We start from the raw sequence: 10,893 nt of genomic DNA, 5'->3' as shown, positions 1-10,893 counted from the left end.
AAAGACTTTGCTAACTTAGTGGAACATAAGCACAACATGAGTCAAAACTGTGACATGACAGCCTAAGAAGCTAATGTATTCTTGGGTGACATTCAGAGAAGCACAATGTCCAGAGAAAGGGAGGTCATAGATCTCCTGTACTCTGTCCTGGTCTGATCACATCTGCAATATTGATTTTTTTAAAAAATACATTTTTATTGATTTTTAAATACATTTTAATTGATAACCTACATTTCCCAATATATTCTTCCCTTTACCCTTCTAGAAAGCCAGCTCTTGTAACATAGAATAAAAGGAAGAAAAAAACAGCTCAACAAAAGGAACCAATGTATTAAAAATAAATTCTGACTATATATCATGTTTCATACCCCAAAGCCCCTGTCTCTACAAAGAAAAAAGAGACAATTTTTTTCATAACTCTTCTTTGGAGGCAAGTTTGGTCATTATAATTTTGGAACATTCAGTTTTGATTGTTTTATTGTTGTTGTCTTTCCATTTACATTTTTGTAACCATTGCGCATATTGTCTTCCTGCTTCTTCTTTCTCCCCTGAGGTGTTCTGTTAACTTCTGGACACTATATTTTAGAAAGAACATTTAAAAGCTGGAGTGTATCCAGTGGAAAGTGACCAGAATGATGAGAGGATTAAGTGTCATTTGAGGATTGCTTGAAAGAACTAGACTAGTTGAGAAAACAGGAAACTTAGATGGGGAAACATAATAGCAGACTTCAAGTATTTTAAAAACAATTATGTGGAAGGCATGTTAGAATAAAACTCTTTGACAGTTTTACTTTTGCCTGAGCCCTTTTCTCAGCACTTAACACAATACCTAGCAATGGTAGGCGTTGACTTCTTGACTTGCTCTTAGGAGCAATGAGTGAAAGTTGCAGAGAAATTGAAATTTTATACAAGGAAAACCTTCCTAACAAAACTGTCCATGAGTGAAATGAGCTGCCTCTGGTGGTAATGAATTCCTCACCACTGAAGTTCCTTTAGTCAAGACTGAGTTGCCATTTGTTAAGGACACTCTGGACAGAGTTCCTGCTCTAGTTCCAATTGAACCAGATGACTTACTTCTGAAGTCTCTCCAACTCTGAGATTCCATGTATTTTTATGTTGTACCCAGATTGCATTACACCCAAACAGCCACAGTAAGCACTGATCAATGAAAGCATCAGAAACCCCACTGCCCTGGAAAGTTCATAACACCTTCCAAGAGATGTATACTACAGCCATCCTTATCACTTGCTAGACCATTGGCAAGTAAAAATAAATAAATAAATAATCTGGATTGTCACGGGTGATTTTAGTGCTGAGGAGTGGGTTCCTCTTCTTGCCACAGAAGTAAAAGATCTCAAACTTGGAAAGTTTGTTAGTTACTTTACTACATTGAAACATTGAAACATGCTCTCCTGCATCCCTGACAAATGATGATCCAAGGTTTCTCTGAGTACTTATAGAGACAGAGCACCCCTGACTAAATCATGAGGATTATCCTTCCATTTTCATATGGATCTAGTTATAAAAAAGTTCTTTCTTCCATTGAGTCAAAATCAGTTGTCTTGTAATTTCCACCTATTAGTCCTAATTCTGCTCTCTGTAGTCACAGATGTCTACACAGATGTCCTCCACAGAAAAATACTTTCAGCTTCTGAAGACAATTATTAAGTTCCTTCTCATTCTTCACTTCTACAGGCTAAAGTTTCCCATTTCCTTCAATCAATCCTCCTTTAATATTCTTTCAAGTTCCCTAACAATTTCACTCAAAGTAGGGATTTTAATAGTGAATATAATGCTTCAGATGTTTAACCAGTGAAAAGAAACAATAACAACAATTAAAGATTTGCAAAGCATATTTACATAGGTTATCTCATTTGAACTCATGGAGAAATTTAGGAAAATTTGTTTACCTAATACAGAATTAAGTGAATAGAACCAAGAAACCAACAGACACAATGATTACAATAATGTGAAGGAAAGTAACAACACAAGAAAACAGGAGTCAGATCAAAACAATGACATATGGGGAAAGTCAAGGATAATGACATATTTTCCCTTCTCTCATTATGGAGGTAATGGACTAGAGGTTTAGAACATGTACATTTTTGGATGTAGACAACTTTATGAGTCAGTTGTGTTTTACCTACACCTTTTTGTTACAATGAAAACATCTTGCCATTGGAGTAGGACAATTTTAAGAAGGGTTTATATTTTAGGACAGTGTAAAGAAAAGGCATTAATAAAACATTTTTAAAATAAAATTTGTATCTTTTGTTTTATATCACCTAAATCTCCCTCAAATCATTTCTCTCTCTCTCTCTCTCTCTCTCTCTCTCTCTCTCTCTCTCTCTCTCTCTCTCTCTCTCTCTCTCTCTGAGTGATCCTATATAGCAAAATAATAATAACATTAAAATTTAATAAAAATACAAAGAAGCAAAAAAACTCAGAAAAAGATAATTTCATAGGGGGGAAAACCCTGAAGATGCATGTTATATTCTATACCTATAAGCCTCCCACTTCTGAAAAGGATTTGAGGATGGTGTCTTCTCATATCTCTTCTTTGGAATCATGTTTACTCTGAAATTTTGCAGCATGCATTTTGCTTGTTTTGTGGTAGTTATCCTTTCCATTTATAGTATTGAAGTTAGTGTGTATATTGTCTTCTTAGCTTTCCTGATTTTGGTTTACATCAGTTCATGTAGCTCTTCCTATACTTCTCTGTATTCATCATTTTTGTCATTGAAATATTTCATTATAACTGTGTGATGCAATTTGTTTAGCCATTCCCTAGTCTCTTTTTTATGAAATTTCTAATGTCTTTTATTGTTCCTTTTAATAAAACTTGCAATATCTCTTCGGTAATTTTGGTAACATGAATTCATTGGAATTATTACCTCCCTTATCTAGATACTGAGACAAACAGAAATTAAGTGACTTGCCCGTGGTCACACAGTGAATGAAATCTCTGAAGTGAAATTTGTACTTGTCTTTCTGACTCCAGGTCCAATACTCTATCTATTGCACTACTTGGCCACCTCTATTTTTTTTGGGGGGGGGACCAATAATCTATTCATTTGGCTCATATTAAATTTGAAGCCCATCTGAAACTCTAGATCTTTTTTTCATAAAAAATTATTTAATCTAGGTAATATTTTGAAACTAAGTACAGGACTTTATATTCCTAATAAATTTCACTGTTCATTTTATAAGTGAAAAGACATTAGCTAAGATATGTGTGGTAGGAAACATAGTTCATGGAGGTTTTCATGTCATTCTTTGAGACTAAACAGGTCTAGTTTTCTTCAGAATACCCTTTTCTCTTTCTTTCCTGCCAATTGTTTCCATCTTCCTCTTCCCTTTCTTTCTTTCCAGAGGGAGCTTCTAGAGATGTCCAGGAAGTCTAATGAATAGAGTCAGGAAGACTTTAGTACAAATCTGACTTCAGAGAATTACTATGTGACCATGGGCAAGTCACTTGAATTCTGTTTGCCTCAGTTTCTTCAACTATAAATGGAGAAGATAATAGTCCCCCAGGCTTGTTGTGAGGACCAAATGAAATAATTTTGTAAAGTTCTTGCACATGGTAGGTGTTCTTACCTTATTGCTTTCCCCTTCCTTCTCCCTTTCTTACTACTTATGCTTATCTCCTTTGGGATTTTCTCTAAGCATCAGTCAAATATGGGATCTGTGAAATTTTTGTTGGGTTGAGGTTTAGGTTCAGAACTAGTGAGAATGTTGAGTTTGGATAGGGCTTAGAGGCAAGGTAAGGATTGGGGCTGGTTGTGGAAACATTGAAGGTCTGTTGAGTAGCATAAAGCATAGTTCAGTTTGGGATAGAGAGAGAGAGGATGATCAAAATTGAGGTCAGGGCTGAGGAATGAATGTGTGTGATCAGTACTGGGGTGTGTGATTAGGAATGACTACAGAGGTCAAGGTTATGATTGTGCCCAGGGATGGATATCTCAGATGGGATGTTAAGAGGACTGAGTCCCTTTCTACTCCTCCCTTAACATAGTTTATGAACTAAGTGCAATAGAAAATAATGATGAAAGAAGAGATAGAGTTATATGGTGAGTCTTTGGAAGAAACAGGAATCATCAGTGGACACCATGGGTGGGAATGGTATGCCAAACTCCAGGGATATTACAAAAAAGGTAGAGGGGAAAGAGCTAACAAAGATACCTACTAACTGTGGGTATTCTTGACAACTTCATCCTGGGACCTCTTTTCTGCTCCCTCTATACTATCACTCTTGTTTAATTCATCAACTTCTATCAATTTAATTATCATCTCTTTGCAGATTAGTCCCAGATGTTTATATCCAGCCCTAGTTTCTTTCTTGAACTTCAGTCCTTCATCACCAACTGCCTTTGGACGTTTCAAACTGTATGTCCCATAAGCATCTCAAATTCACCACATCCAAAATAGAATGAATATTTGTCTGCCTAAACCCTTTTCTTTTTCTAATTTTCCCATTTCTGCCTAGGACATCATCAGTCTCCCAATCACCTAACCTGGAAACCTCAGTGTCATATTCAGTTCTTCTCTTACATTCAGTGTATATATTCATTCTCTTGTTTTGTTTCAAACTTCATCAGCATTTCTTGTAATCCATTCTCTTCTCTCTGTGCACACTACCATTAAGTACGCTAATGCAAGCCCTCTGAATAACTACAATAACCTTCTTGTCTGTGTCCATGCCAAAAATCTCTCTCTATTCCAATTCATCCTCCATTCAACTGTCAAAGTGAATTTCTTAAAACACATGTAGCCATGTCACATCTTGCTCAGGAGTCCTGTTTCCTTCAGGGTCAAATATAATGTCCTTTCTTTAACATTTTAAACTCATCTCATTGTGGCCCCTTCTTATCTTATCATTCCTTATCACATAATCTGTGATCTAACTACCCTGACCACAGAAAGATAGAAGGCAAATAGAGAGAGCATTAGATTTGGAATCTGGAAGATCCCACCTCATATACTTACTAGTTTTGTAACCCTGGGCAATTCATCTAACCTTTGTGCCTTAGTTTCCTCAGCTATAAAAGGGGAATAATGTAAACAACTACCATCTAGAATTGTGAGGATCAAAGGAAGTAATTGCAAAGCATTTAACCCAGGGCCTGGCTCAGAGTACATAGTAAATAAAGGTTAGATAACATTATTGTTATTATTACTTTCCTTATCTCCCAGTTGCATCTTTTTAACTGAAAATCCCTGCACAAGGAATGCTCTTCCCCCACACTCCTCTGCCTCCTGACTTGCCTGGCCCATCTTCTGCAAGATGTCATTTTTCATCTGGCTCCATCTTTTCCCCTTCCAAATGCTAGGGATTTCTCCCTAAAATAACCTTCCCTTTATACCAAATATATTACCTTCATAGTTATTTCCATATTGTCTCCCCCACAAGAAAGGGAATTCCTTGAGGGTAGAGACTATTCATGCTTTTCCATGCATTTCTAGGACCTGGTAAAGAGTGAGCATTCAGGAATTGCTATTAACTGAATGATCAAATGTACCCCTGGCAGACTAAGCACTTCGTAATTCCATGGCTTAGAAGCCAGAGGAGATAGTGTGATGAGCATAAAGGAAAAGCAAGTGAATCATCAAGAACAGACAAGAAGAACAGTATCTAGGAACATTTTCAAATGATAATCAGAGAGCAAAGGATATTATCCATGAACTAAATCATGGAGAGTGAAATAGATGGTCACTTTACTCTAAGACAATTGGGGTGTTTTGGTAATAATTGTTTCCTTCAAACAAAAGACCATGTTTCCTTATTTCTAAAATGTGAAAGTTGGAATAGATAATCTCTGAGGTCCCAACTGGCTCTAACCCATCATCTTATGACTGTAAAATAGGAGGTGAGGTAGGACAAGGTGATCACTAAGATTTCTTTTAGCTCTGAATCTCTAGATTACTTTGAAGCTACGAAGAATGAGATTCATTTCTATTTAAAAATGGGGGGAAAGGGAGGAAGCAAAGATAGAAGGATAGAAGGAAGAAAGAAGAAAAGAAGGGAGGAAGAGAGGGAGGAAAAGAAGGAAGAAAGAAACTTATTATGCATATACAATGATATTTTGCTCTTCCAGATATCTCATTTGATCCTCACAACACAAGAGAGAGGCTATCATTAACCCCATTTCACAGAAGAGGAAACTGGGGTATATAGAGGTTAATGGCTTGCCCAGGAGCACTCAACTAATAAGTGTTCAAGGTCAGATTTGACTTGAATTCTTCCTGATCCCAGGCCCTGCACACCACCCTTTGTACATTGTAGATAAGAAAATGGATACCTAGAGAAATTAGGTAACTAATACAAAGTCATGTGATAGTAAAATTAGATTTCTTGACTGCCAGTTTCAGATCCTCTGTCTTAGACTATTCTATCTTAAAGTAAAGGAAAACTGTGGAACTGCTAAAATTGATGTCCTTGTCTCTATGGATTCTTGGAGGTATATAAATAAGATCTAAGCTAGAAGAGCATGCCATAGCAGTGACTTAATGAAAACCTTTATCACACCTCCTCACACCTCTCCCACCCTCTGAATTCCAACCATGCTTCTCTCCCATCTGCTTTCTTGAGCTCTCTCATCCAAACCTCTGTCCTCTCACAGCTGGATAAATTGTTGGGTTAATTCACTCCAAGTGTCTTTTCATAAAACACCACAAAACCCACCTGCTCTGGAAGATTGAATGTAATTCTAACTTGATAACACTAAGGCTTTTTGCTCAGCAGCCAATAGTTGCCAATAAGGAACTCAAGTTAATTGGATTATATTTTGTTCCTCTTCAGGGAGAAGAGGGAAGGATAAAGCTCCTACATCTCTAAGAACTCAGAGGCCTGCCATCAGGGGAATTCCCCCAGTCTGGTTCAAGGAGGTTAGCCTGGTGGACCAACCCAGCAGTATGGGCAGTGTATGTAGCTGCTGAGTCAGGTTCCTGTAAGAGAGTCAGTGCCAACCCACCCATAGCAACAGTGATGGGGACTGGATCAGTGATTTCATTACCAAAGGGAGCTCCAAGATAAAGAAATTCCCTCTAACAATGTATGTTGACATCTCTTCAAAGAGTAGCCTAGGGTACTGAGAGATTAAATAGCTTGCCCAGAGCCTCATAGCCAGGTTATATCAGAGTTGAAACTACAACTCAGCTCTCCCTGGTTTTGAAGCTGGCTTTCTATTCCTATGTCACATATCCTCTCATGATTCAGTGATGATAACAATAATAGCAGTGTCCATTCAAACAGTTTAATGTTTGTTAAGGTTTATTAAGCATTTTTATCACAATTTTGTAAAGTAAGAAGTTATGGTATTATTATTCTCATTTTATAAAAGAGTCAATTGTCCCATTTTGCAGTTGCATAAATTTCACCAGTTGGATTATCCATAAAGAGCAGGGCCCACAGCTGATCAGATGAGTTGCAAAGCTCATCCATTTTAGACTCACTGGCATTATGCTCTATATTGGTTACTTAGTCTTAACTCTCTCTTTATCACCCTCTTCATTTCTCAGTGATTGGATCTCTCTGGTACCTCAAGCCAAGTTTTATGATTATTCCAATTCACTGATATTTTAGTGCTGCAGGCTAGAATCCACATTCCCCTATTCACCTGCTGGTACCACATCCTAAAATATCCTAGGATGATTGTCAGGTTTCTCTTGGGTTTCTTTCTGGACACCATCTTGCCCCCTACCCACTGACAATTTCTACTTCTATGAGAGGGATTTCTAGTTGGTCACAATTTTGTCCCAGTGGTCAAGATAATTTTGAATTCTCCTTCCTACCTTTCCACAATGAGAATCGGAAGGATTTTTGACATCACTTTATCTACAGGACTAACTATTTAAGCTCTAAGAAAGAACCATGACCCTTCATGCCCTTTTGAGTTAGCTACATTTTGAGAAGGCAGCTTTGGAGAGAGGTGGAGATGGGAATTTAATTCAATTCAATTAAACAAGTATTTATTAAGCATCTACTAGCTTTTGCATGAGGGACACAAGAGCAGAAAGAAAAATTAAAACCTTGACCTCTAAGAATTTGCATTCTATTTCCTAAGTAGGAATTTTCACAGTTAAGTAAATACAAGATAATTTGAAAAGGGAGACAAGCACCAAAACTTTCTAAGGCTGTCCCAAAAAGATGTGTATGTGGTACCTGAATTAAACCTTGAAGGAAGAGAAAACTTTTATGTGGCAGAGGTGAAGAAAGATGTGGATATATATACACTGTCTTATTCTGGCCTTGTGATCATTAAGTAAACAAATTACTTAATCTCTCTGTTTCAATCATACAGAGGTAGGAGATAAAATGTTGAATTTAGTAAATAGGAAATAGATCAATTAGTTTAGAATGCAAATGGCTAGGCGAGAAATAGATTAAAAACAGTTAGCCCCAGACTGTGAATTGCTTTAAATGGCAAACAAAATAATTTTTTATTTTATCTAAGAGGAAATAGGGAGCCACTGAAAGTTCTTGATCAGGGGAACAATAGGATAAGTCTTGTGCTTTAAAATTATTTAGATAGTGACCTTCAAAGCTCACCTCTGCCTCAAAGTATCTCTCTCTTCCTTTGAGACTCAACTCAGACTCTAACTACTACTACTACTACTACTAAATCAATTCTGATTTCTCCAATTTCTAGTTCTCCCCAGTTTTTTTGTATTTAACTACTTACAATTAATTCTTTTTATACTTATTCTATATATTTGCTTTCCTCCCCAGTAAAATGTAAACTACCTCATTCAAGGAATTTGTGTTCCTAGAATGTAGAATAATTTCCAGCACAGGTACTTACAAGAAAGAGAGACTTTAGACAAGGATTTTAATTAAAAGGCTATTATAATAGTAAAGAGAGTGATGAGGTTCTAAACCTAGGTAGTGTCCATGTTAGGAAGGTAAAATCAGCAAGATCTAATACTAGGTTTGCTATGAGGATAAAAGGAGATGGAAAAAATAAAGGACACCTCTAAGATAGTGAGAAAGATGGTGATAACCCTCAACAGAAACAGAGAGGTCTGAAGAGGTAAGGTTTGGAGGGGAAGAAAATGAACTTGTTGGATCTGAGATGCCTAACTAGGCTAAACTATAGGCTCATAGGTTTAGAGTTAGCAGGGTCTTTTTTTTAGTTAAGCTGCTTCATTTTGCAAATGAGGAAACTTAGATCCAGAGAAAAGTGACCTGGTTATTTACATGTGATTTCCCCAATTAGAATGTGAGTTCTTGTGGGACAACTAGGTTGCATAATGGATAGAGCACTGACCCTGTAGTCAGGAAGACCTGAGCTCAAATCCAGCCTCAGACACTTGACACTAGCTGTGTGACCCTGGGCAAGTCACTTAAGTTCATTGCCTGGCCAAAAAAAAAAAGGTGAGTTCTTTAAAAACAAAGACTACCATTTGCCTTTCTTGTATTCTCACATTCAGCATGATGATTATCATATAAGCACTTAATAGATATTCATAAACTAACTGACTCTTTCCGTTGTATCCTTCTCTTTTCTCCAATGTGCAGCAAGCAGCTGGTAAGGTAAGATTTGAATTCAAATCAGATATTAGGGCTATTTCACAATTGATAGTTTGAACCCAAGTGCAGGATTTTATATTTATTCCACTAATTTCATTGCAATTTTATTCATTTCTTCAGTGTCTAGAAATAATAATTTAATCCATGAGAATTAAATGGATCACCAAGAGAAGGGATGCATAGAGAAGAAAAGAAGTCTTGGAAGCACACTCATGTAAAGACTATGGGATAATTCAACAAGTGAGTCTGAGAAGAAACAATCATATAGTTAGAAGAAAATAGTATAATGAAAGGAAGAAGAGATTTCAGATGAGTAAGGTGGCCAACAATATCTAAAGTTACAGAGAAGTCAAAAAGAATGAGGACTGAAACCTGCTCTCCCCATCAGATTTAACAAGTGCAAGGTGACTTATGAGTGACAGTAACACCAAGGGATGCCCATCCCCATGTGTAGCCAAGGTATAATGGGAATTGAGAAGATTGGTAAACTTCAAGGTCAGAGTATTAAATGAGGCATTACTGTATACTGAAGACCTCAGCTACAAGAAATAGGCAATAAGGAAATAAGACCTCAAATCAGGTACTGAGCTACCTAGGGAACAAGTAGTTCATAACAATCAGGATCTCTAAATAGTGATACAGATAAATAAAGTGAAGTCAAAGAAAGAGAAGTTGCAAAGCAATGGTAGCAAAGAGAGTGTCCAAAAGTAACAATGAGGAGCAAGAAATTTGTCTACATCTCTTCTTGGTCCAGTGTACCAATGAATATGTAAGAAGATATGCCTTGGTATGGGAAAGGGTGGCAGTGGATACAGATATTTTGGGGGTAACCAAGTCTCTTTGGGAACCCAAAGATGGAAGAAGGAAGAAGCTAAGATAAAAGAAAGTTTGTCAACTTCAAGTACAGGGCTTCCTGAGGGCAAAATGGAACTTACAAATTTCAATCAGAGAAAAAAAAATATATATATATATATACACACACACAAATGAATACAAATATGCATTGGCAGCTAGGGAGATCAGAATAGACTTCATGAAATTTGATAGGGTCTTGAAGCAAGCTAAGAATTCCATAAGACAGAGGTGAAGAAGAGTGTATGGAGAACAGCAAGCAATTCAGCTTTCTAGGAACACAAAATGTGCCAAGTAGAGGAATATGCAAAATAGAACAGGAGTAGATGATCAAGGAGCCCAAAGACTTGTAAATTATATAGAAGGTCTTTAAAACCTGGCCACTCTGCTTCAAAGGAGGACATTGTACAAAAGCCAGCAGAGATCTGTGTATCTTTGGTTTACTCAAGAATTAAACCACTGTCAGAGTCAAGTGTCCTTGTTATTAAGTCAGTTCCAGTTTAAAATGGAAT

This window comes from Macrotis lagotis, chromosome 1 (assembly GCF_037893015.1).
Source record: "Macrotis lagotis isolate mMagLag1 chromosome 1, bilby.v1.9.chrom.fasta, whole genome shotgun sequence".
NCBI lineage: Eukaryota > Metazoa > Chordata > Mammalia > Peramelemorphia > Peramelidae > Macrotis > Macrotis lagotis.
Note: the sequence above shows the minus strand (reverse complement) of the source record.